The sequence below is a fragment of the Cricetulus griseus genome, chromosome 2 (genome assembly GCF_003668045.3).
Source record: "Cricetulus griseus strain 17A/GY chromosome 2, alternate assembly CriGri-PICRH-1.0, whole genome shotgun sequence".
In the NCBI taxonomy this organism is placed as follows: Eukaryota; Metazoa; Chordata; class Mammalia; order Rodentia; family Cricetidae; genus Cricetulus; species Cricetulus griseus.
In genome coordinates this window covers 14,440,396-14,466,456 of record NC_048595.1, presented here as the reverse complement: position 1 = coordinate 14,466,456, position 26,061 = coordinate 14,440,396, and the positions used below count along the sequence as shown (strand labels likewise).

General features: G+C 44.8%; 1 long non-coding RNA gene across 4 annotated transcripts in view; it reads left to right on the top strand.

Annotated features, from left to right (window-relative positions):
- LOC113833876 overlaps positions 1-25,513 on the top strand; it is a 32,719-nt gene extending 7,206 nt beyond the window's left edge. The window contains exons 3-6 of one of the 4 annotated variants that reach the window (XR_004768135.1): positions 1,038-1,115; positions 19,000-19,232; positions 22,069-22,232; positions 25,086-25,513. This is a non-coding gene — a long non-coding RNA (uncharacterized LOC113833876). Of the gene's footprint in view, positions 1-1,037; positions 1,116-16,623; positions 16,738-18,999; positions 19,233-22,068; positions 22,390-25,085 lie in introns of those variants that run through there. The other 3 variants (XR_004768136.1, XR_004768137.1, XR_003482076.2) reach the window with 3 other exon arrangements.
- Positions 25,514-26,061: the final 548 nt, after the last annotated feature.

The window sequence follows — 26,061 nt, the reverse complement described above, 5'->3', positions numbered from 1 at the left end:
GGAACAGGAATCATACCATATATATAACACACATAGGCTCCCATATATGTCTTCCAGGCCATCTAGCACAAGGTAATAAAGAAATTGATCAACTATTGATTGGAAATTTTCTGGAAGCCTCAGAATTTCATTTAAAAAATCATGTCAATAGCACAGGTTTGGAAAAAGACTTTTCTATCCCTTGGCAACAAGCCAAGTACATGTCCTACTTGTTATTTATGCAACCAAACCCCACTGCCTGCAGGAAGTAACCCAAAGGGTACTCAAAAAATGAAATCTGGAAGATGGATGTGTTCCATTTCATAGAATTTGGAAAATTAAAATATGTGCATCACACCATTGATACCTATTCAGGATTTCAATGGGCAACTGCTTTGAGTTCTGAAAAGGCTGATTCTGTAATCACACATTTGTTAGAAGTTATGCCCATCATACCAGGCATTGGTGGTGTGCGCCTTTAATCCCAGCACTTGGGAGGCAGAGGTAGGCAGATCTCTGTGAGTTCCAGGCCAGCATGTTCTACAGAGCGAGTACCAGGATAGGCTCCAAAGCCACAGAGAAACCCTACCTCAAAACAAAACAAAGAAGTTATGACCATCATGAGAATACCTGTACAATTAAAACTGACAATTCTGCAGCTTATGTCTGTAAGAAAATGAAAAAGACTTTTGCTTATTACAATATAAAGCAATATTACGTATACCACACAATCCACAGGGCAAGCAGTTACAGAAAGATCAAATTGAACTCTAAATGATATGCTAAATTAACAGAAATGGGGAATAAATACCCCCCAAAATAGATTGCATAATGTTCTATTAACTTTGAATTTTCTAAATGCTAATGAGAAAGGAATGACAGCTGCAGAGAGACATTGGCTAATAGAAAAAACTGCTGAATTAAATCAGTCTGTATACTTTAAGATCTGTTGATCTCTACTCTAGCCAGGACTTGAAACAAGTCCTGCACTTTCCCACAACAAATGATACAGCTACATCTCCCAGGACTTGACAATTAACCTGAATTTTTCTTTTCAGGAGCCCTAAAAGATGCCACTGCCCCAGACAGCAGGAATTAATTTTAAGTACATGATGCCCACATTCCCAAGGGGAGGGGTGAGTGGTTTTTAGTCATTCAATGGGTTATGGATATTTGTCATTATTTAGGGTGGTTAGTTACAAGTTGTTATTGGTAATGGTCAGGAAAAAAACTGAACAAAGGAGACTAGATTCAGGGTTCTTGTTTTGAAAAGAAACAAGGGGGATACAGATATGATAGTATAAAAGGGTAGATTACTGAATCTACTCTGAAAAGAAAAGGGGGGATATAGAAATAGGATAAAATGTAGATTATTGAATCTACTTTTAAACCAAAAATACTAGTTTTAAATATTTTACATTGATAAGGATTTTTGTATATTGATAAAAATTTAAGGTTATTTTTGTTAGAACACACTGTACATACATTTCTAGTCTTGTTCAAGATGTTGTATCTATACAGTTCATTTAACAAAGTAATACAAATTTCTAGTCCTTGAAAGTTATTATTACTACCTATTTAGGATAATAATGAATCAGGTTAGTAGTTATGCACTATTACAATTGAACTTGTAGTCATATTAGGTATGTTTTCAAGATCAAACATGGATAGGTTTTAGATAGGTTATCTTCAAACACTTCAGAGATCTACAGGATATGGCATTTAAGATGTTTCAATAACATATGGGATTTTTGGTTTTTTTTGTTTGTTTTTTGTATTAAAATCAGACATGTCTGCTCCTGGAAGCATCAGTCTACTCTGGAGAAGATGATGGGCTTGAAGAAAGTTCACATTGTTGCTTTCTTTTTATGTCCCACCAGATCCCGCTGCCCTTGAGCCCCAAAAAAACACACAGACACTGTAGTAACTATCAAACTGTTGGCCGATGTCTAGGGCTTCTTTTTTTTTTCCCGAGACAGGGTTTCCCTGTGGCTTTGGAGGCTGTCCTGGAACTAACTCTTGTAAACCAGGCTGGTCTCGAACTCACAGAGATCCACCTGACTCTGCCACCCGAGTGCTGGGACTAAAGGCGTGCGGCACCAACGCCCGGCACCTAGGGCTTCTTATTGGCTAGCTCTGTCTTAATTATTAACCCATAACTACTAATCTATGTATTTCTACATGGTCTTATCTTACCAGAGAATGCCTGGCACATCCTGTCTTCCCAGGCTCTACATGGCAACCTCTGTGGTCTCTCTTCACCTACCTTTCCCAGCATTCTCCTCATCTCCTAGCCCCACCTATCTTCCTGCCTGGCCAATCAGTATTTTATTCATCAACCAATAAGAGAAATATATATACAGAAGGAAATCCCCCATCATCACACGGAGTTAACTTTCTTTGTGGTAAAATAAGCCACTGGGCAAGAAAGTGTTCTTGCCTCGACTACTGACAGTATGCTGTCCAAACTGGAAAGGCAGGGCACAAAAGAAAGTGACTGCCAAACTTTGCCAAGACAAATTTGGACAGCACAGAAAAGTTTGTCAGATATGCTAGGCCTGTAGGCTGAAGACGGATGCCCCAACATTGCAGAAGAACATTGAGTGACTTTCTGTCATGTCTCACATTTTTGGAAGTCGCTTGCTTACACTTTCTGCTTTACTCAGGTAATGTTATTTCCTTCTTGGGTCTCTTATTGAGTTTCAGACTTTATAGTTATAGTTCTCCTTGTTGTCAGATTCAGAAAAGAAATTCACTAGAGAGGTGTAAAGTGTTTAGGGTTAAGAGAAATTAAAAGATAGTTTTGGTAATGCAAGTTAGAGTAGAAAGTGAAATAGGTACAACTTTTTGGCCTCACCAAAATAACACAGATAATGAAGTATTTTCTCTGAGTTTGCCAAATGTTTATAGATGAGACATTGTTGATGTATTTATTACCTGTATATATTGTATATAGTTATTGTGCTTATTGTATACAGTTTGTTATATTAGTCATATATAGTAAGAAATTACCAATACAGAGTCAGGTAGAAATATAAGGGTATTTAATAGGGAAAAGCCTTATTTTCAGAGCGAACCAGCCAGCCGGTGGTAGTCTGTACAGCAAGAAGCAAAGAGAAACCGAAACCGAAAAAGCAGTCCCCCTACTCACTCTGACCACGCCCTCACAAGCCCTCAGGTACTCTTGTAGCCAGCCCCTAAGAAGGCGTGGCTACAGCTTCCCCTACAGTCATATCCTTTTTTTATTTTAGAGAAAAAGAGGGAAAAATGTTTGCCTGGAGATGAGAGTGCAGAGCTAGCCACTAGTTAACCATAGAGGCCAGGCAGGGTGGCACACACCTTTGATCCCAGTACTTGGGAGGCACACGCCTTCAATCCCAGCACTAGGAAGGTGGAGAAGGGAGTAACATGGCAGGCCTGAAAGAGGAATATAAGATGGGAGGAGAAAGAAACTCAGCCCTTCCGGCTGAGAATTCCAAAGAGGTAAAAAGTCTCTGGTGGCTGATTCCTTTACTTCTCTGATCTTTCAGCTTTTACCCCAATATCTCACTCTGGGTTTTTATTACTAAAACCAATTAGAATTTGTGCTACAAGTAATCGTTTTTAAAATAAAAAACAAACATTTATCCCTGAACTCACAAACCTTCCTTATAGGAAAAGGTTCCAGACGTGCGGTCACACACAGGCACACAAACACACAATGAGCTCAGGGCAGCGTCGGGAAGAGTGACAGTCAAACCAGAGCCATCTGAATAAGGGCTGGTCTTTGAGTGTCCCCTCCCAAAACAGCCGGCTGGGCCTCTGACAAGTTCATAGCACCTAGCTAGAGGGAGAGACTGACTTCTCACCTCCATCTTGGCCCTGAGCTCAAGGGTATTAGGAGAGTCCATTTTATTTCACTCCTGTCCCCAGTTTTAAGACAAAGACAACCTGGTCACAGGTGGAATTGAGGCAGGTTCATTCTGGGTGACACAGAGATGGCTGAGCATTTTCTCTCTATAACTGCTAAGGAGATGTGTGAGGCCGGAAGAACCTTTGTGACAGACATGATGCTGAATCCAACAGAGACCAATCTTGAGGCACTCAGACCCACTTCCATCCCTCCAGCCCACCCAGCATCCATGACACAAAGGGATCCACTAGTCCTGTGTGCTCACTGGCAGATACCAATTATAGTGGGAAATTACCAATACGGAGTCAGGTAGAAATATAAGGGTATTTAATAGGGAAAAGCCTTACTTACAGAGCAGCCTAGCCAGCTGGCCTGCTAGCAGTCTGTACAGCAAGCAGCAAAGTGAAACCGAAAGAGCAAACGCAGTCACAATACGTCACTCTGACCACGCCCTCACAAGTGTGGTCAGGCACACCTGTAGCCAGCCCCTAAGTAGGCGTGGCTACAGCTTCCCCTACAATTCCCCTTTTAGTCTAAAAGAGGATTAAAACTTAACAGTTTAAAGTATCCAAAATTAACAATCATAAAGGTAAAATATAAGAAGATACAACAATCTGCTTATGTCACATCCTAACTATCTATTTTAACTAAACCCTAAAGTCATCTGAAAGAGGTGTCCAAGCCTGAACACCTCCTTACAATCCCAACCATAAACAATAGGAAGCTATTCCTAACTAGGTATATACACTATCCTAAGTGACAACAATGGGGAAAGGGAGCGTAGCATCCTCCGAGTTACTTCCTGCTGAAATGGGACGATGATAGTCATGTGGGGTCCTGCAGGAAGAAAATGTTAGGATAGTGAAAGTCTTGAATGAATTGTATGATTCACTTGATTGAAGATCTCGCTTGAAATCCTCAACTTGATTGAAGTCAGTACCCAAACCTCTGGCCGGGGTGTCAGTTGAAATGGAGCAAGTTGGATCCAGTGCAGTCGAGGAGCTGTGGCCCATTTTCTTTCCAGGGTGTTTAGGGATTGCTGTCAGGCAGGTCTTCATTGGCTGTGTGGGACTCAAACATAAAAAGTTAGCAGAGAAATGTTTGCTTGTGTATGTACACATGCTGGAGAATGTAACCATGAGAGCATAACAATTATGAGAGGGTATACACCTTGAGAGAAAGATCCAAGAAAAGACAAAGTCCCCAAATTCTTCTTTTATTCTGTATTACATCAATTGGCTTCTTGATACAATACAGAAACACTAAATCTTAGTTAAATAACGTGCTTGGATTTTAGAGGAGGAAAGCCAAATCCACCTCTAAACCCAGCATTGGTTTAATTGAATAGGGACTAGGAAATAAAGAGAAATAGAGTTCTCTGAGAGACAGCTGTAAAGTTTACCGTATGGCACGTTCCTTTGTTTGATGGTTATAGCTACCTTTTCTTCCCAAGTATCTATCCATGCAGTGTCCTTTGCCTTCTGGAGATGAGTTTTCCTGTGAAGATAAAAGCAAAACACTTCCCTTTCCTTTGGGGGGTTTCTATTTAGTTTATAAGATATACCTTAGTAGAATACCTGTCATTTGTCCTCATCAAGAGGTTTTTTTCTTTTTCATTCGAATCTTGATCAACTTTGATGGTATCCAAAGTTTTTCTTCTCCTGTAGAAACCAATGCTTGTAGGGAAAGCTGTAGCCACGTATGGTTTCAGTATCCCTTTCTGTCCTTCCGGTCCAATGTAGACCATTGAGTTAACACTCTGTCGAACTCTAGATAGAGTTTCAATTTCTAAAAATTGTACATTTGCCTCTCTAAGAGGCCATTTTTGAGGCCAAGACTTTTGAGTAATAATAGTTACATCCGCCCCATTGTCCACTAAGCCAGAAATAACTTTATTATTAATTTTTACTTTTAACTGGGGCCTTTTATCATTAATAGAAGCTTGCCAAAATATGCGTTTCTCATTTTGTCCATTCACACTTGATTCGTCGTCACTATTTAAACTACCATCTAGAGTAGTATCATTTTTCACAATAGGCAAAGAACTATCTATTGTTCCTGTGAGAGATTGTCTTCCACTGCTATTGGGAATAACCCAACCTTTCTCGATGTGGGGGGGCCTTCTTGAGTCCCCCCTTGGGGTTTCCTGACCTTAAGGGGTTTTCTTGTATGTCCCTGGTCGATCTACATTCATTGGTCCAGTGTCTGCCCTTACCACATCTTTTACACAATCCATAAGGCAGTGGCCTTCCATATGAGGCATTGTTAGAATTTATTTGTCTACAATTTCTCTTAGTATGTCCCATTTTACCACAGTTGAAACATCTAGGTTCCTGGAGCCTTCGTGGTCTCCAGGGGAAGGCTCTTTCTACCCAAGGTTCTGGTTCATAGTAGTAGTAACCTCTAGCCTCTTGGTACCTATGTTGACCTCTGTAAGGTGTTTCTCCTTGCCAAGCCCTTATATCCTGACCTCTAGAACTTTTAATTTCCTGTTGCCTTTTTAAACCTTTTGAAATGGCTTCTCCTACCCAAGATCCAGTATCTTGTACATTATAATCAATGTTGGCTGTATACAAAACCCATTCTTCTAGCGGAGCTGATCTGATCTTTAAAGGCAAAAGTATTCTTTTGCATATAGGGTTTGCATTCTCATAAGCTATTGTATATATAATTGATTGTCTTGTTTCTGGATCTGTTACCTATAATTCTACTGCCCTAGTTAACCTTTGTAAGAAATCCTGGAACTGTTCTGTAGGTCCCTGTTCGATTCTGGTATAAGCTTCTAGGCGTTCTCCTGGCTCACGAACCTTATCCCAGGCATTTAATGCTGCTTTCCTGCATAGAGACAGTATATCGTCATCATATTCAGCCTGAACCTGTGGGTCAGCATAAATACCCTGACCAAGAAGCTTATCTAGAGGGGCTTCAAAACCTTCCTTTATGCCCTGACGCTCAAGGAGCTTTGCCTCTTCCCTTACTAATGCCTTCCACTGGATTTGGCATGAATTCTCAAGTACAGCTGCTACCAATCGTTCCCAATCTGTGGGTGTCACCCTGTTAAAGGTTGCCCATGAATGTAATAGCTGTTTTACGTATGGGCTATGGAGACCATATGAGACAACTGATTCTTTAATATTCTTAAGATCCTTCAGCTGTATAGGTTGCCATTCATAAGCCATCCGTCCATGAGGGTGTTTCTTAGAAGCTGGCTTTTCTACCATGGTAGCTGGGTACACTAATGGTGTACGAGTAACAACCTTAGAAGAATAGTCACGATACCTGGGTGGAGTAGGTGCCTGGGATTGGAGTGATTCTGCTTTTGAGGCATCCCAATGATCTTTAAGCCTGGCAATGATATCCTTTTGAAAAGTTTCAATCTCCTTAATCATAAAAGATTCCAAGCATGTTAGTGAATCTGTAAATCGCTCTAACTGCTCATCTACATGTTTTTCTAGATCTTTAATACGATCATCCTTAGGCAGCATCTGGATGGCATGGAAACTGCCTTCTAGGTATTGGAGTCTAGATTCGAGGTCATGATTTGCTGATTTTGAGTCCTCAGCAATCGACCATATGGACCTATGTAATCTGTCAGCCCTGTACTGTAAATTATCTTCCAAACATTCAAATCTAGACTCAAATTTATGATCTGCTACCTTGGATGCTTCAATAACTGATTGAATTGCATTGTCCAATTCTTCAACCCTATGCTGGGTATTTTGCACCGTTGCATCTAGTTGATGAGTAACATTGCCTATCTGAGTTTCTAGCTGGCTACAGATATTCTTTAGCTGGTCATGGTCTTCTGACAGCCTAGCCTCTAAGGCCTCAGACATGGAGGATCTCTCTGTGTTTATCTTATCATAAATACGCTGCATCTCATCAGACAGCTCTGTCTTTAGTGTATTGGACACAGAGCCAAGCTTATCATCCAATTTCTGTTCCACTTGCTGCACAATTGTGGTCTGACCTAATCTGTTCTCCAAAACCTCATTGCGTAAAGCTGTTATTTCCTGTAAATAGGTGGTGAGATTATCCTTATCCCTATTCCTGAGTCCTCTGGCTAGTAATACTATTTGTGCCAGCAAGCTAACTGCCATTATGGCATATTAGCCAGTAATTAGCACATTAACATCCTCCTCAAACAGTGAATTCACGTAATAAGCAAAAATATTACCAATTTTAGCAAATGATAAATATTCTGCCATAATTTTACCTGATTTCTACTCCAGATGTAGTAAATATATTTGACCAGCAGGTAGCATAGGCATTCAGTTATTCCGAGGCATTTGGCAGCAGTCGGTCAGCAGTGGAGAGAGGTCACAAAAGCGGCTGCGCTTATCTTAGAGAGTATACGGTCTTGCGGCCGCAACCACTGAAACAGATGCAGCTTTATCGAAGCAGCGGCCAGGGGAAGCCTCTGCTGAAAGCCGAGGCCTACCTCCTCTCTAGGCAGCTAGAAACTGTCTCCGAGCTGGGTGGATGGTTCTGAGCAGCTCAGTGGCAGCGGGTCAGCTGCTAGCCGGGAGCACCTGTGGAGAGAGGGCGCTTTCCCGGGCCTAGGCTGTGAGCCCGATGGAACCCACAGCCTGTCCCAAATGGGGTGTAGGTTTCCAATATCCCGCTTCTGACACCAGATATATTGGGAAATTACCAATACGGAGTCAGGTAGAAATATAAGGGTATTTAATAGGGAAAAGCCTTACTTCCAGCTGGCCTGCTAGCAGTCTGTACAGCAAGCAGCAAAGTGAAACCGAAAGAGCAAACGCTGTCACAATACATCACTCTGACCACACCCTCACAAGCGTGGTCAGGCACACCTGTAGCCAGCCCCTAAGTAGGCGTGGCTACAGCTTCCCCTACAACCAATGGCAGGAGCTGAGAGGTCCCATGGACAAAGTGTTTGTTGTACAAGTGCAAGGACCTTTGCCTGGATTCCCAGCACCCATGCAAAGATCTAGGCATGCCTGTAACCCCATCATCCAAGGGTGTGCGGACAGGAACAAGAGGATCCTGGGCCAGCCAGTCTAGCTGGGTAGGTGAGTTCCAGGTTCCAGTGAGAGACTCTGGCTGAAAAAGTAAAAAGACAGAATAATTGAGGAACATATTTAATGTCAACCTCTGGCCTCTACATGCACATGTGCACACATATGTACAGACATGCAGAAACACACACAGACACATGCAAATACACATGCACACCTACAGACAACAACACAATGCACAAGTAGACAAGACACATAAATGAGCAGACACAACACACAGACACAAACTGATCACCAGCATAAACACACAAATACACAGGCACATAAAAACATGCCTAAAGCATACACAACTTTATAAGCAGAAACACACAGGCATATAAAGACATGCACATAGATATGTACACATGCACAAGGCCATACAACAAACTCACATGGGCATGAAAATACAAGATCATGCAAACACACAAAATACACATGCATAAGCACACACATACAAACGCATGGAAACCAACATTCAGATGGCAACAAAACCCACAAACACAGATGCATGAAATACAAACCCACACATGCACACAAGATACATGAACATGTGTACATATGCACACCAGATACACACAGTCATACAAACACATGTACACAAACAAACCCGTGTATGCATGTACACACACAAACACAGGCCTATACATGTACACAAACATAAATTCACACACAAAAATACATTAGTGTGCACAGAGACACACAACCACACAAACAAAATATGCACACATGCTTATACAACACACACAATGTGCACAAATGTGTCTGCACACATGCAAATGCATAGAGAGACCAACACAGACACTTATGAACACACAAGCATATATGCACACACACATTTGCAAACACACACATACACATACAAACATGCAGAAAATGTATAAACACACAGACACATACACACATAAAATGCAGATAGATAATAATGCAAACCCAAACAGAAGCAATACAAACACACACAGGCATACAAGCACAAATGTACAAATTCTACAACTACATATTACAACACAGATATACACAAAAACATACATTCATACAAGTACACACAAAACAAAGACAGAAATGTGAATGTACAACCCTACATGTGTGAATGCACACACAAGCACACATTCATACACAAACACATGAACATACACAAATATGCACACACACACACAAACACTAATACCAAATAGCCAAAGTCATCTCAAGCAGAAAGACTCAAACAGGAGAAATCACTCTGCCTAATTAAAATTGCATTCCAGTGAGAACAAGAACAGGCTGCTGGCATGAGGTCAGACACACACACTAGTGAAGCAGACTACTGGTTGTTTTGTTTGCTTGTGTTTTGGTTTGGCTGGGTTTGGGTCTTTTGGTTTTTTTACAAAAAGGCTAAGAACCTGCATTGGACAATGCAGTCTTTTTGGTTACACTGCTGGGAAATTTGGAAACCAGTGTGTCAGGTCACAGGTGCTTCTATCTAACAGATGGGCCACACAAGCTTCAGTCATCATCCCTCCAGATGCTGCTGTGAAAAGCTGACAGTCTTCCTGAAGTGCCTGCTGTAACAGGGCCCCCTCTTCCCCTCACTAGAGTGATGACTCTCCCATCATCCATGAATCCAGGCACCTGACCATGGGCACACTTAGTATCCAAAGCTGGAGCACCATCTACCCTGTCTCAGAATCCTTTAAGAATGATGTCTCACTGTGTCTGATAGGACTGAAGGAGCGCTCTCTCTCTCTCTCTCTCTCTCTCTCTCTCTCTCTCTCTCTCTCTCTCTCTCTCTCCCTCCTCCCTCTCCCTCACTCCTTCTCTCTCTCTCTCCTCTCTCTCTCTCACTCTCTCTCTCTCCTTCCCTCCCTCTCCCTCACTCCTTCTCTCTCTCGCTCTGTCTCTCTCTGTGTCTCTCTGTCTCTCTCTCTCTGTCTCTCTCTCTGTCTCTGTGTGTGTGTGTGTGTGTGTCCTCCTTCCCTCTCTCCTTCCCTCCCTCTCTCCTTGTCTCTCTCTCTCCCTTTCTCCCTCTCTTCCTCCCTCTCTCCCTGTCTCTTCAGACCCAAGCTACACTGTGCTTCTGCCTGACTATGCCATTAATAATTCCTAATAAAACGCTCTCTTGAAGGATAGTTCCTTGATCTTTTTATTCTTTCAAAAACCCCACTCTAGTAGAGGCTGGCCTGGACCTTGTTAAGTAGACCAGGTTGGCCATGAGTCTCCTGCCTCTGACTCCTGAGTGCAGGAATTACAGACATGGGTCATGATACCTGGATTCTATTTTCTCTGACCAGCAATTTAAATCAACTTGTGTGGTAGATCCTTGGTTTTGTCAGGGTGTGGTGGTGCTCACCTTGAGTCTCAGCACCCAGGGGAAGCAGAGGCAGGCAGGTGAGCACTGTCTGAAACAAGCAAACAAACAAAGGAAGCTAAACAACATAGCAGGAGACTCCTTTCCAAATGAAAATGTAGTTTTTCCTGAGCTACTTTAATCTCAAAGGGGACATGTGTGCTTCTGATCCCTTTATCATGTGTCACTTTCCAAAAGAGAAGACATTTCCTGCCCTGAGAACTGGGGAGGCAAAGATGGCTGCAGTTCTCAGGCTCAGCAGACAGTGCAGTAGGCTGCAGTTAACACCAATATTCGCACTGGTCAGAGAAGACATGTCTGTTTCCCAGACAGAGGCTTACCAGGGCATCCCATCCTGCCAGACTCTCAGACTTGGGGTCAGCCTCAGTGCCAACGAATATCTGAGCACAGAGAATATCAGACTACTGTCCTTTCCTTTAGAAGACAAACCTAACAGGTGAATTGCCCGTGGTTGAAGCTTCCATGGTTGAAAGAAATTTCTTCTCTTCCTCTCTGCACAGGGGACCAATGACATTGTTACATAAAATGACTAGCCACTTAAAAGTGGCAAAATGCAGCCCACAGGTGTGTTCTTGAGAACAGATTGTCATCCCTCCATCGTTGACTGGTGTATCTTTAAAAAATAAACAAAAACAAAAATGGGGCGGGAGGAGGGGGGATAAGAGAAAGGAAATCATCAAAAACAGCCCAGGATCCTTCACCCCTTAGTGCAGAGCCCAAGAGCTTGGCCTGTCCTATGCTGCCATCTACTGGTCTCTGGACATGCTGGCATATGGGGGGCGGGAGGCCAGAGTGTAAATTATCTTCCAGGTGCCCCAGAGACTCTCCAAGGACACAACCCACATCATGTCTCCTTACAATAATTTCTAATGCCCGGAGTCTGGACTGTGAAAGGCAAAACCAATGGGCTGAGGAACAGCTGACACTAAAGGCTTGACTGGGCCGTTTCAGATGCTAGGTAGAAAAAAGGCCAAGTCCTAGGCACTAGGTTCCAGGTTCTTAACCTGTGGGTCACCACCCTGTGGGGATCTAATGGCCCTTTCACAGGGATCGCCTAAGAACATTCAAATTATCAGATATTTACATCATGATTCATAACAGAGCAAAATTACAGTTGATGAAATAGCAACAAAATAATTTTATGGTTGGGGGTCACCACAACACGAGGAACTGAATTAAGGGGCCACTGCATTGGATCACAGCATCTCGAGTATTGAGGACCACTGTATTGGAATTCTTTACATCAGCAACAGAGAACTGTCCCCTAGACCCACAGCCAAGGAAACTTTGAGACATTTGGCTGTTTACAGGGTGGGGCCATGGTGGGGCATGCCTTCAATCTCAGCGCTCAGGAGGCAGAGACTGGCAGATCTCTGTGAGTTCAAGGCCAGTCTGGTCTACAGAACAAATTTCAGGACAGCCAGGGTTACACAGAGAAACCCTGTCTTGAAAAACCTAACTCTCATTGGCTACAGATAACAAGACCCCTCTTGGAGGCAGAGGCTGCTAATGCCAGCACCCAGGATGCTGGGGTTTGGGGGATGCAGGTCTGAGGCCAGTCTGGGATGCTAAGTGAGCTCTGTTTGCAAAAGGGGAAATAGAAGAAAAGACAGGAGGGAGAGATAGTGGGGAGGAGAAGCTTTGCCAGTGTTGGATCAGGAGCTGCAGTCTCACAGATCAAGCCACACCCCAGCAGCTGACACAGCCTGGAGGAGCTCACAGGCGCTCACAGGCTGTGACACTGCCATCACCATGGGCTCAGCTTCTCCTGTCACCCAGAGTCAGAGACTGCCTGAATAAAAGAAGTTACTTTGTTCTAACTACACCACAGGGGACTGTCCTCTACTCTGAAACCTTAATAAGGGAACCCCACTTTGCTTTGTGGGAGCAAACTCTAAACATCCTGCCCTGTTGCTTGTAGTATTAAATAACTTCTAATGAACCTGTTACCCAAAGAGAATTTGTGACTGGCAAGATGGCTCAGGGGGTAAAGATGCTTGCAACTGAGCCTGATACCTGAGTTAGATCCCAGGGACCCACAAGATGGGAGAAGAGACTCCCACAAGGTGTCCTGTGAGCTCCACGCACACATGCCCACACAGGATTAATTAGTTTAAAGCATCCTTACCCCCTGAGCCATCTCAACAGCCCCATAGGCTGTTTGAATAATAACAATTTTGCTTTTTACATGGGCACTTATCATTTTTCTGTTTACACAACTGGAATTTCTCCATCCGTGAGTTGCCTGGCTTTTATTCATTTTCTTGTAAGATGTCTTTTAGAGGCAACATTTTCTGTCCCGAGATATTTTTAGATGCTTCTGCCTATGAATGAAAAGCACATCTCCTTGTTTCTAAGGTGTAGGATCCCCCTCTCCACCTCCATAAGTGAAACACTTGGGTGAGTCTTTCAGTCCTTCTGTAACATTCCCTGTTGCAGCTACAGAAATGCCTTGATCAAGTCTCTAGCTGAAAATCCTTGGTTTTAGTTATATGCTTTTAGCATCAATTTTCGGGTCAGATGTTAGGTCTGGGATAGTAGCCACTCAGACCACACTCACCCACAGTAGACTCTTTTGTCCCCACTGCTAAAGGGAAATGGCAGGCAGACTATTGAGAGCTTCCCTGTGGACACATAGCCTTCTATTCCCCCAAGGAAGCTTCTCAACCCATCTATGCAAGCCCCTAAGCAATCAAGATGTCAACATGGTATGTATGATAGACACACACTAACTATAGAACTGTGTGATGGACACACACTAACTAAAGGACAATGTGATGGGTACGCATTAACTAAAGGACAAGACTTTGTCCCTTCCCCCTGTGTTCTAGTTTCCTTCTTGTTGCTGTCACACAACACTCTGATCTAACAGCAACATAAAGGGGGAAAGCATTTGCTTAGTTTGTATTTCCATGACCCCGATCCAATGTTTGAGGCACATTGGGGCAGGACTTTGAAGAAACACTGCTAGCTGGCTCCCTTTCTGGCTCAACTGGGAGGCTTGTACTTAGGTACCTTTGTTATATAGCCCAGGACCATCTGTGTAGGGAATGGTGCCACCCACACTGGACTAGGCCCTCATGCACCAATTACCAAAGAAGACCTTCTCCCACGGAATGAATGTGATCTAGGTGGTTCATCAATATAGGCTTCCCTCTCAGTGGCCAACTCCCCTAACCTCTGGATTTGCAGCTTCCTGAGAATATTTTTTAATGTAAGGAAAAGGTAGGCATACCAGAAAGCAGGTCACTCAACCCTTTTAGAATGTAAGAACTCAGGCTTTTGTTTAGTCTTCCTCTCATGTGGCTGCAAAGTGTTTCTCGTTACAATGAAAGTTTTCCTGAGGATGACAAGTAATCTGACCGCCCATTCTAAGACCGACTTAACCTAGGAATCATTGCTAAGTAATCAGGTGTGGCGACTTATCTGTCACAACTTTAGCTGTCAGTGTGATATAAAACTAGATTCACCTAAGATGAGAGAATATAGGCTGAAAAAACAGCCCCCATCAGATTAACAGGGAAGCATATCTGTACAGTGTTTTCTTGATTTCAGGTTGGCATGGGTAGGTCCTTCTCCCTGGGGGCACTGCCGTCTGTAGGCTGGTGGGCCTGGGCTATATTAGATGAGCCGCTGAGAAGCATGGGGAGAAAATATGTGAGCAGTATCCCTCCATGGTTTCTGCTTCAAGCTCCTACCCTGACATCCCTTCACGGTGGACTGCAAACTGCAAGCTGAAATAAACCCTTTCCTTGCTCTTATTGCTTTTGGTCATGACATTAGTCACAGCAACAAAGAAACAAAGAAAGACACTTTTATTATCATCCAGCACTCAAGAGGTTTATCTGTGTGGCTCCTATAGGCTGTGCCGAATGAGGAGGGTGAGTCAGAAAAATGGGGAGATGGCCACTAGGAGAAAGGGACTGGACACAGTTTCTGAACTGACCTTTTGGGAAACTGGAGGAGGTATTAACTGGAAACTGTCTGTGCACTGAGTCTGCGCAAGTCCAACTTTAATTTTAAATGGTTGCCAGAGCAACACAAAAGTATAAGATTTTTCCAGAGGCTGCCAGAGAAAACTATCACAAACTTGAGAGCTTAAGTAACAGAAATAGATCCCATCAGGAAAACAGGAAGGCTGAATATGGGGTGGGCTTCTTCCTAGGGGGTCTCCAGGACCACGTAGATGCCACCTCTTCCCTGTGTCCTCCCACTGTCATCCCTGTGTTCAGACCTTTTCTTCATATGAGACAGCAGCCTTGTTGGTAGAGGCTCATTCTAATGGCCTCATTTTAACTCAGTCATTATTTGAAGCCCTAACTCCAAACACAGTCATTTTTTTTTTTTTTGAGACAACATCTCAAGTCACTCAGGCTGCCCTCAAAGTCACTATGTAACTAAGGATGAACTTGGAATTCCTGATCCTCCTGCCTCCATCCCCCAACTGCTGGGATCACATGGCACAGTCATAGTCTGAAAAGGTGGGGGTAGAGACTTGACCATATAAATGGGGGGAGGGCCACAGTTAAACCCTTCACACACAGAAAGGCACTATTTCTGGAATATTCATCCTGTTACTTTGCTTGCTTTAGAATGGCCTATATAAATAATACACTAGAAGACTCTTCATGTCTGAATTCTTCATCGTGGTATAAAAAAAGTAATTCATGTTCTGAACAAATCAGGAGTGCATTCTCTATGCTGTTTCTAACAAGCATTTATGTGTGTGGTGCTTTGCTGTATGTGGGTATATGTACCACATGCATGCCTCCTGGTGGCCAAGGGGGCCAGAAGAGGGCATCATACTCCCAGGTCTAGAGTTACAGACAGTTGTGAGATGCCATACGACCTGGGAATTGAACCCAAATTCTCTAAAAGACCAGACAGTTCTTAACTTCTGAGCCATCTCTCTAGTCCTCTACATGTTTTAATTATATAAATTGTGAGGATAATAACTTAAGTATGTGGTACTGATCACATAATAATATATTAGTTACTTTGATGTTACTGTGATAAAATATCATGATTTACAGTTCCGGAAGGAAAGAGTCCATCATGGCAGGAAAGACACGCAGGAAGTAGGGAGACAGAGAGAGGGGCGGGGGAATGGGGTGAGGCTATCAGCCATCAAAGCCCACCCCCCAGTGACACATTTCCTTAAGCAAGGCTGCACCTCCTAAAGGCTCCATAACCTCCCCAAACACAAGACTTGGGGACCAAGTCTTCAAATACATGAGCCTATGGGGGACATACTCATTAAAGCCACCACAGAATGATGTATACTTAATTGAAGTGAAAAAGTCACTTGGGATTGGAGAACCAGGTTTTTACCCAGGAGGTGGCTTGGCTGCCTATGACTTTGTGTTGTTTCTATGTCTCTGAGACAGAATGCATGGCATGATGGACAGCCTGAAGGAAGGAAGACTTCTCTTCACTCATGATTTCAGAGGGTTTGGGTCCATCGTGGAGGGAATCTCAGTTCATGGTGACAGGGGTATAAGGTAAAGGCTGTTCACACCATAGAGGACCAGGAGGCAGAGGGGGAAGCAGGAAAGGACCATTAAAGTTGAGGAATTCCACCCTGACAAATGGTTCCCAGAGATAGAGATGTAACTGCCCTGAACGACCCATGAGCCTGGAGATTTCGGTCGGCTACCTGGAACCAGCCAATCAGAACTGTTACCCTCGATTACCCCAGACCCCATCTGTTTGCACTTTTTGCCTTTAAGAAACCCCTAGACCCCAGCTCTGAGTCCAACTCCTCTGCTTCTGCATGAGTAACGAGTTGGGCACAGCCCACCGGTTACTGAATAAAGCCTCTTGCAGTTTCCATAAAGTCCTCGCCTCTGCCTGGTGATGCTGCATTCCCTAGTGGTCACCCCAGGGTCCCACCCCGTGGCGGATCTTTCAGAGTCATGGTGGGTTATAGGAGGGGAGGGCTAGGGAAATAGTTCAGTCAGTAAAGAACTTGCTCTATAAGCATGAGGTCCTGAGTTCAAATCCTGGAACCCAAAAGCACAGATGGAAGCTGGGCTGCTGCAGCCCAACCGTGTCATCCACTTTGCCAAGTGCTGATCTGTGTTCAAAAATAACCTTGAGCTTGTCTGTTTGCCTGTGTAGGTCTGCCCACGCAGGATACCATGATCATCTCAACTGAGCTTGCTTTGTTTCCCATATAAATACAGTAACCATGAAAAGACATAATTGATATAGGGATAGGAACCGGATATGTGGCTTATGCCTATAAGCCAGTCCTAGGGATGTATGAGGGGCTGCAGGTCAGTGAAAGAGTCTGTCTCAAAAGAAGGTGGACAGAGCCAGAGCAGTGACCTGAACAACATGCAAACATACACACACACACACACACACACACACACACACACACACACACTGCCCACTGGATACAAAGCTTAGAATGTACACCAAGCTTGACATTCCTCTGGCTGTAGCAAACCTCAGTCTAAGAATGTGACAGTGTGTGACTCTAGGCAGAGATTTTCTGAACTCGTGAAAGACCAGCATCTGAACTGGAAGAATGCCCATGTCTCCACAGTCAGCCTGCCTCATGACCCCACTGGCTGCTGCATATCTGGCCAAGCTGATGTAAGGCAGCCTCGTTGTGAGTAATAGAGTTTGCCATCCGGGTAACTTGAGTCTGTGTTTCCAAGACCCCACTCACTTGTACTTGGCTCAGATAATACCATTTTATTATTTCTTTTGAGGGGTGGGGGTAAAGACAGGGTTTCTCTGTGTAGCCCTGACTGTTCTGGAACTCACTCTGTAGACCAGGCTGGCCTTGAACTCACAGAGATCCTCCTGCTTTTCCCTCCCGACTGCTGGAATTAAAGGCATGTGCCACCACCGCCTGACTTACTATTTCTTTTAAAACATAGTTGTTATTTGATGCCACTATTGTCTGGGTCTCTTCATGGTCTCCTAACCAACAATTGTAGTCAGAGAAAACAGCCAAATGACTAACTTGCTGGTCACCTTTCCAATGACTATTTAGACATCTAACAGGTTCCCATGCATTGGCCACAGAACTAGAGAAGATTCCGGAGACCCTGAACCCACATCCCCAGTCACCACCTTGCTTCCCTATCACAGCCTCCTAGCATGGAATCCAGACATGGAAGCAGACAGAAGTCATAGGTCAGTCCTTACTACAAGTCGTGAGGAGTATTCACTGCAGTGGAGACCTTTCCTCATGTCAGGGGCTCTGAGAGGCCCTGCCTTGAGCTAGCCTTGGATAAAAGTTCCCTAAGACTGGTTTTTGCAGAGGAAATGAAATTGATTAAGGGGCCCACTGCTCTCTCAGAGTTCCAGGCAGGAGTTAAGCACTGGAAGATGCTATTGAACCACTGTTAGTGTTAATGGTGTTTTTAATGTAAGATTTCTTTTTTTTTTTTCATTTCTTTTAACAAGCTACAATGCTGGGAGGCTGAGGTGTTTTGATGCCTTGATTGACAGTTGTTAGACCCTTTCCTGGTGCCCTGGCTGCCTTGAATAAAATACTAAAAACCCAGCTACTGTGAACACTCCACTGAGAGCTTGAAGAAGCCACACAACAAACACAGCTGCTTGTTGTCAAAGACAACCTTGGGATCCAACACCATCTTTTGACCTCTGCAGGCACTCTCACACACACAAATGTGCACATACAAAGACACAGATAGACGCACATATATAACAATTAAAATAAACTAGATCTTTAAAAAATGCTGCAGAACAAGTTCCTTATCCTGTCTTCATTCTTTCTTCAGGAGAAAAATGTTAGCAACTCCTTATTGACTTCCTGAAATCGACTCCCATCTTGCTGCTCCCTGGAAGGGGGGCTGTCTGGAAGCAGAGCCTGAAAGCTGGATACTCTGTGCTTTTCTTCATTTTCCTCACCATTCTGAGGGAAGAAGATGAAGCCTAGGTCATTTGTGCCAAGAGACGATGTCAACAGCTTCATGAAGGGGATTTGTTCACCCTATAAGTGCTCCACTTAGAGGTGAGTGAACAGGCACTGACCTGCCAAGATGGCTGCCTGGCTGCCTGTGTGGAGCTCCTGAGAAGCCAGGACTGTATGGAGTTCAGGCTTCCAACACAGGGGTCAGAGGAAGGCTGGAGTTGGGTGCGTGGAAAGGCTAAGAGAAAGTGTGCTTTAGAGAACTTGGGAAGGGCTGAGTAGACCTCCACCATGCTCAAATAGGAAAACACTCCCAGAGATGGCCCAGGGGCTCTCTAGCACAGTGGTCAACCTGTAAGCAGAAGGACAAGGCTGGTGCCTCAGTCAGTTGGGATGCTTTTTCTGTGGGGACAGAAACAGTGGGGGCCAGATGTGTGGAGAAGGAAAGCATCAGGGCTGCTCGGGAGAGGAGATTTCAAGATCGATGCTTTAGCCAGCAAGAGCAGAGTCTCTGTTGTGTGGACTGGTGAAGATGAAGGCTTCAAGGAGGAAGGTTTATAACAGGACACGGTAGAGCCGGTGGGAGGAGCACAGTTGAGACAAGGCTCCCACCCTCAGGGCCCTGGGCTTTCAGCCCCTCCTAGGAAAACTCTCAGCAGGCACAGTCTCCCAGTGTCCTAGGATCATGAGAGATGTGGGAAGGGGCAAGGCTGTAGAGAAACCTACCTTCTTGGGTGTCAAAGGCCCCGCAGGAGGGTTGTGACTCTGAAGATGTCCAGGTGGTACCCAAGATGTCCAGGACCTGATCCCCGCAACCAGGTGACTGTGGCAGCACAGGAAGAAGCAGGAGTGAGGAAAGTAAGGAAGGCACAATGAAGAGATTATCCTGGATTGACAAGGTGAATCCTGCATGGAGCCACAGTGTCTATTATTACAGGATGGAGGCAAAGGGAGGTTTTTCCACAGGGGAAGAAAGTGGCATTGCCACTGAAACAAGATGCCACACTTCTGGATCTGCAGATGGAGGATGCCAGAGAGGCAACGGCATGACTCTCCTCCCAGAACCTCCTGTGGAGTGAGGTCCCATGTATGCCTTGGTTTGTACACAGCAAAGGCGATCATGGACATCAGGCCTCCACTGCTGTGAGAGAATTGATGGGTATTATTTTAAGCTCACAAGCTTGTAATAATTTTTTAATATGTCACCAGAAATGAAGACAGACAGACACCCACAGTGGTGGTTGGGGAAGCCTGAAAGGCCAGAAACACAAGGGATGTGCCTGTACTTGATGGACCGCTGATGCCGGAGCAGGTTGTGGGTGGAAAAGCTTCCAAGGAAGAAGAAGCCAGCTATGGCTACCACTGAAGGAACACAGGATGAGCCTGTGTGGGGGCAACAGCCAGGGAGGCAAATTGAGTCCCCTGTACCAGGAGTGTCCTGGATCCCCTCAAAAGAGCTCAGGAGATCCACAGTGCTTGGCAATTTAAGTATTCTGGTAGTTAATCTGAGTGAAGAGGAGGAGGGGGAGGATGAGAAGGGAAATTCAATCCCTGAGACCCACATAGTGGAAGGAGAAAACCAACTTGACAAGTGTCCTCTGACTTGCATACGTGCACGGTGGCAAGCACACACCCACAAACAAAGGAATAAAGAAAGAAATGTAATTTTCAAAGAGTGTTTAAAGATCGGGGTTGGAGAAATGACCCCACAGTTAAAAGAATTTGCTCTTCTTGCAGAGGACGTAGGTTCAGGTCCCAGCTTTCACATTAGGTGGCTCACAGTCCAGCTCCCGGGAAGCTCACGCCCTCTTCTGGCCTCTCAGGGCACTGCACTTGTACATATACACACAGATCATACATGTGTATACGTGACTAAAAATTTAAAACGTAATTAATCAATTAAAAAATAAATGAGAACAGAAATTCTAGCCAAATCTCCCAAACAGACCGGTCTAGCCAGCATAACCATACGGTTCCCTCCACTAAAACTGACTTAACATCACCTGGTGTCAACCAGTTATTTTTCTGGTGTTGCCCAGTCCCCTTTCTGCTGTCCTGAGCCCTCCTGTCTATAAACCCAGGCTCCTCTGCTCAGCCTGTGGGACCCTCATTCTCTTTCCTAGAATAATCTAGTGCTTGGTTCTAGAATCCCTAATGGGGCCAATTAAGAGCTTTAACTTGTTGTCCTTGTGACTTTCGACCACACCAATAGAACCTGTTGATGATTGGATATGGGCTGTGAGGGTGAGATGGGTGGTCAGGATGGCTACATGGTTTTCAACCAAAGCAACTAGGCGTCGGTGCTGGCAGCAGGCTGGGTAGGGAGGATGGCTTTAATCCTGTTAAGTGTGATATGCTTACTAACCTGGCAACTGCATCCAGACAGTCCTCAGTCCTTAGGGGCGTTTAAAGCTCAGAGAGATGGATGTCTCCAGGAGAGTTTGGATGAAGAGATGGGATCCAAAGATAGTGGGGAGTGGCTGGGAGGAGGAGAGTTAGAAGAGCTGGAGGAGGGGGGTAAGCAGCTAGGGAGCCAGGAGGGCAGCCCCCGGGGGTGGGGGGTGTGAGGTGTAAAAGGAAAGAACTGTGATGGCTCAGACAGGTGACAATGTGTGAGCAGCCTGATGACTTTCCCAGAGTGAGATGGCTTGGTTGGTAGGTGAAAATAATTCAAGGTCTTGCGGGGGGGGGGGGTAGGGGGTGGGGGGGGGAGATGCCCTTCAAATCGGGGAGTTCAAGCAGCTCCAATAAAGATACTGAGTAAGGGCAGGGGTAGAGCAGAGAAATCACAGGGAATGTGAAACACTGAGGCCAGTATTACTGTCGCCAAAAGTTACAAGGAAAAAGAGACCCAGAACCAGTAGTGGGGACAGGGACAAGGGCTGGGATCCTCCATGGAGGGGCACAAGCCATGCAATGAGACAGACTTCTCCTGCAGGCATGGGCCCTGGAGAATAATCCTCTGGCATCAAGAAACCCTGAAAATGCAGCCACGGGGTTCAGCCTCTGGGGACACAGGAACTCATGGCAGGATGGAGACTGAGATCCAAGGTCTAATGAGGGATATCAGGACAGAGGAGGATCCTGAGAAGAGTGTGTGCTGTGAGTTTCTGATGAGTTTTAAAGCATTTCCAGAACATTCTAAGTCGGTAGTGTCCTGTGTGCACAAAGAGTGGGGGGGGGTCCTACAATTGTAGCTGAGATGGTAAAATTGTAAAGGGATGATTCTTTTAATAAACTATTTCCAGGGGTTAAGAGAGATGATTTAGCAGAGGACCTGAGTTCAAATCCTGGCACCTACATTAGGCAGCTTACAACTGCCTGTAACTCTGGCTCCATGGGATCTGATGCCCTCTGACCTCCTTATGTAGACATGGGCATGCATGTATGCATACATACATACATACATACATACATACATACAAACATACATACATACATACTTTTTAAAAAATAGACTGTTTCCAAAGACAAAAAAAAAATTGGTAAGTCTGGCCAAAGAGGCTCTGCCAATCTCTCCTCCATCAAGGTCTCACCCCACCCTACCATTCTTTGAGACAGGGACTCAAGTAGCCTAGGCTGACTCAAACTATGTAGCAGAGGATGAGCTTGAATTGCAGGCATGCACCATCACACCAGGTTTTATGTGGTGTTGGGATCAACTCCAGGGCCTCATGAATGCTAGGCAAGCACTCTGCTGTCAGAGCTACAGCCCAGCCACCCCACCCCATCTCCACCCTTTGATCCATCCATTTTCCTGCCTCGCTGATTCCCCTTCTATCTCCAAGGTAGGCTTCCTCCCCTACTTCATGCCAGTTCCCCTAAGCTTGGCCCTAGATCCTTACTCTCTCCTAACATTCTTTTCTAAGATGGAATGTGGACACAATGGCTGCCTTTCAGGCAATCATACTGAACCATGAGGTGTTGCACATTCAACACTGTCCTTCTTGAGTTCTGTGAACTCACCTTTGTATTCAAGACTTTCTTTCCAGACTTTTCTTTTTTTCCATTATGTTTTAGTGTGTGTGTGTGTGTGTGTGTGTGTGTGTGTGTGTGTGTAATAGGTACATGCACACTACAGTACATGTGTGAAGGCAGAGAACAATTTATGGGAGTTAGCTCTCTCCTTTCCCCATGTGGTTCCCAGGAATTGAACTCCGGTCATCAAGCTTGGCAGCTAGTACTCTTCCCCACTGAGCCATCTCCAGAGAGCTACATACACTTATGTAATGTTTAAGTCATCATTCTCGGGGGATATCTATTACCCGTAGCTTGAGTGTGATCCAGATAGGTCACCTCAACCTGGAAGCCGAAAATGCAATCCATATTTTATTGTCCATTTCCAAATCATTTCCTCTTCATTGTTCAGCGCAGCTGATTGATTTATGGTCTGCAATCACTTCAAAAAACATGAGACAGGTACTCCAAGAGCGAATTCATGAAAGAAGTGACCCTAGTTAAATATGAGCTCTCTCTCATTATCCAAGTCTCAAGAAGAGAGCACAGCCTGGAAAATGACCTAATTCACATATTATGAATGAACATTTGGTTGATTTTAACATCTCTACAACCTGGATGTGCCTTAAATCAGTGTCCTCCGATTACCAGGCATTCTTTCATAACCAGGCTGTGTGAAACCTCCAAAGCGTCTGTGTAAAGGGCCAGCAGCTGCTGGGTGTGGTGGCTCAATATCTTTAATCCCAGCACTCAGTAGATAGAGGCAGGTGGATCTCTCTGTGAGTTCAAGGCCAGCCTGGCCTACATAGTGAGTTCCAGGTCAGTCAGAGCTACATAGGAGAACACTTTAAAAATTAAATTTAAAGAGGGCCAGCCGTGTAACATGATAGGTGAAAGAAAATGAGGTATGTCCCCAACAACTAGAAGCCCAAGGATGGTGATTCAGTTAATCCTCCCCAGTTTCTCATTGGCTCAGCCTCGACTAAGAGGATGCTAGATGTCTGACTCTTCAGATTTCATTCTGGAGACTTTGGAGATAGTTCAGTGAGTAAAGTCTTTGCCACACAAGCATGAGAAACTGAGCTTAAGTGCCCAGCACCCGCAGAAAAGAGGGATGTGGCAGTGTGCTTTTGTAATCCCAGCCCTGAAGGACAGAGACAGGAAGATGACAAGGGCTTGCTGGCCTGCTAGCCTAGTCAAAAAACAGTGAGCTCCAGGCCAAGCACACGCCTTTCACCCCAGCACTCAGGAGGCAGAGGCAGGAGGATCTTTGTGAGTTTGAGGCCAGCCTTGTCTACAGAGTGAGTTCCAGACCAGCAAGGGCTGTTATACAGAGAAACCCTGTCTCAAAAAAAAAAAAATCAAAGAAACAAAAAAGTAAGATGGCCATTATCAAACCCTGACCTCTATACAGGTCCACAGGGGCAGGCACACACATGTACTCACCCGCACGCACGCACGCACGCACGCATGCACACATGCTCACACACATGCTCTCGAACACACAAAACTTTTTTCCCTCATTTCTTGTCTCTCCTAGTACCTCACCCTTTCTCTTAAGGCAGTGTGGTCTTCACACTTAGGCAAGCATCAGAATTACCATAACGAGCCAGGAAATTTTACTTCCAGGGCCCAATCCGCAGAGCTTCTGATTTGGCAGGTCTGGGCAGGGCCTAAGAATCCACATTTCTACTAAGTCCCTGGACTCACTGGTTTCATTGCTGTGACAAAACACTACAAAAGCAAGTTAAGGAAGGAAGAGTTCACGCTGGCTCATAGTTCCAGGGGACACAGTCCAACATGGCCATGGAGCATGAGGCAGCTGGGCCACATCCCGTCCACAATCAGGAAGCAGAGAGATGGACACTGGTGCTCAGCTGCCTTCGTCCTTTGTATTCAGTTAGGACCCCAGCCTAGGGAATGGTGCCGCCCACGTGGAGGGTGGGTCTTCCCAACTCAATCAATCAGTCTCAATGATCTCTCCTAACATTCCCGAAGATTTGTTTCCATGGAGATGGAGTCGACAGGATGAACCGCCACAGCAGCTGATGTTGATTCTGCTGGTAGGGGACCGCGAGAATCTCTTCCTGCTTCCTGTATTTACTTCATTTTCCTTCATTCACTGTTCCTGTTCAGATTCTTTTTTTAGTGGAAAAAAAATAAGTATACTGAGTCACATTTCTCAAGTCATTCTGGTCTCTTTTTAAACTCCCCATGCAATCTGGATCTTAGAGGCAGAGTCATATGACATTGGCTGTTTTTGCTTCCTGACCCACAAGTCATCAAGAACCCTTAATGGCATTAATTCCTATGCCTCAATATACGTCAGCTGACATGTCATATTTATACATAGAGCATCCATAACTTTTTTTAACCTCCCATGGCCAAATCTGGCAATTAGTTGTGACCCACCTTCGGTGATCAAGATATCCAGAAGTAGCTTTTAAAAAAATTATTCGTGTGTGTGTGTGTGTGTGTGTGTGTGTGTGTGTGTGTGTGTGTGTGTCTGTGTGTCTGTGTGTGTGTGTGTGTATGGATGGATGAATGTATGCAACCGCGTGCATGCGGGTGACCAAGAAGGCCATAGGAAGGTGTTGGGTCCCTTGCAACTACGGTTATAGGTGTTTGTGAGGCACCAGCCCATGTCCTTCTGACTGAACCACAAGCACTCTGACCTTCTCAGCCATCTCTCCGGCCCCAGGGCTCTCCCCTGATTTCTACTGGAATTGATCACAGGCTTAGATGGCTCCCTGGAAGCCAGTTCATTCCCATTGTGCTGAGTGGCCTCTAGAGCATTGTTCTCAACCAGGGGTGTCTAGCTGTCTTGGGGCACTTGGAAACATCAGGAGAATGTGTATGTGGCAACTAAGAAGGCACTACTGATGTGGCTAGCCCAAGAAGTTCAGGAGTGCCCTTACACCAAAGGTGAGACCGTGAAAAGGTAGTGAGGATGAAAAACTACCTTTTCTGATAG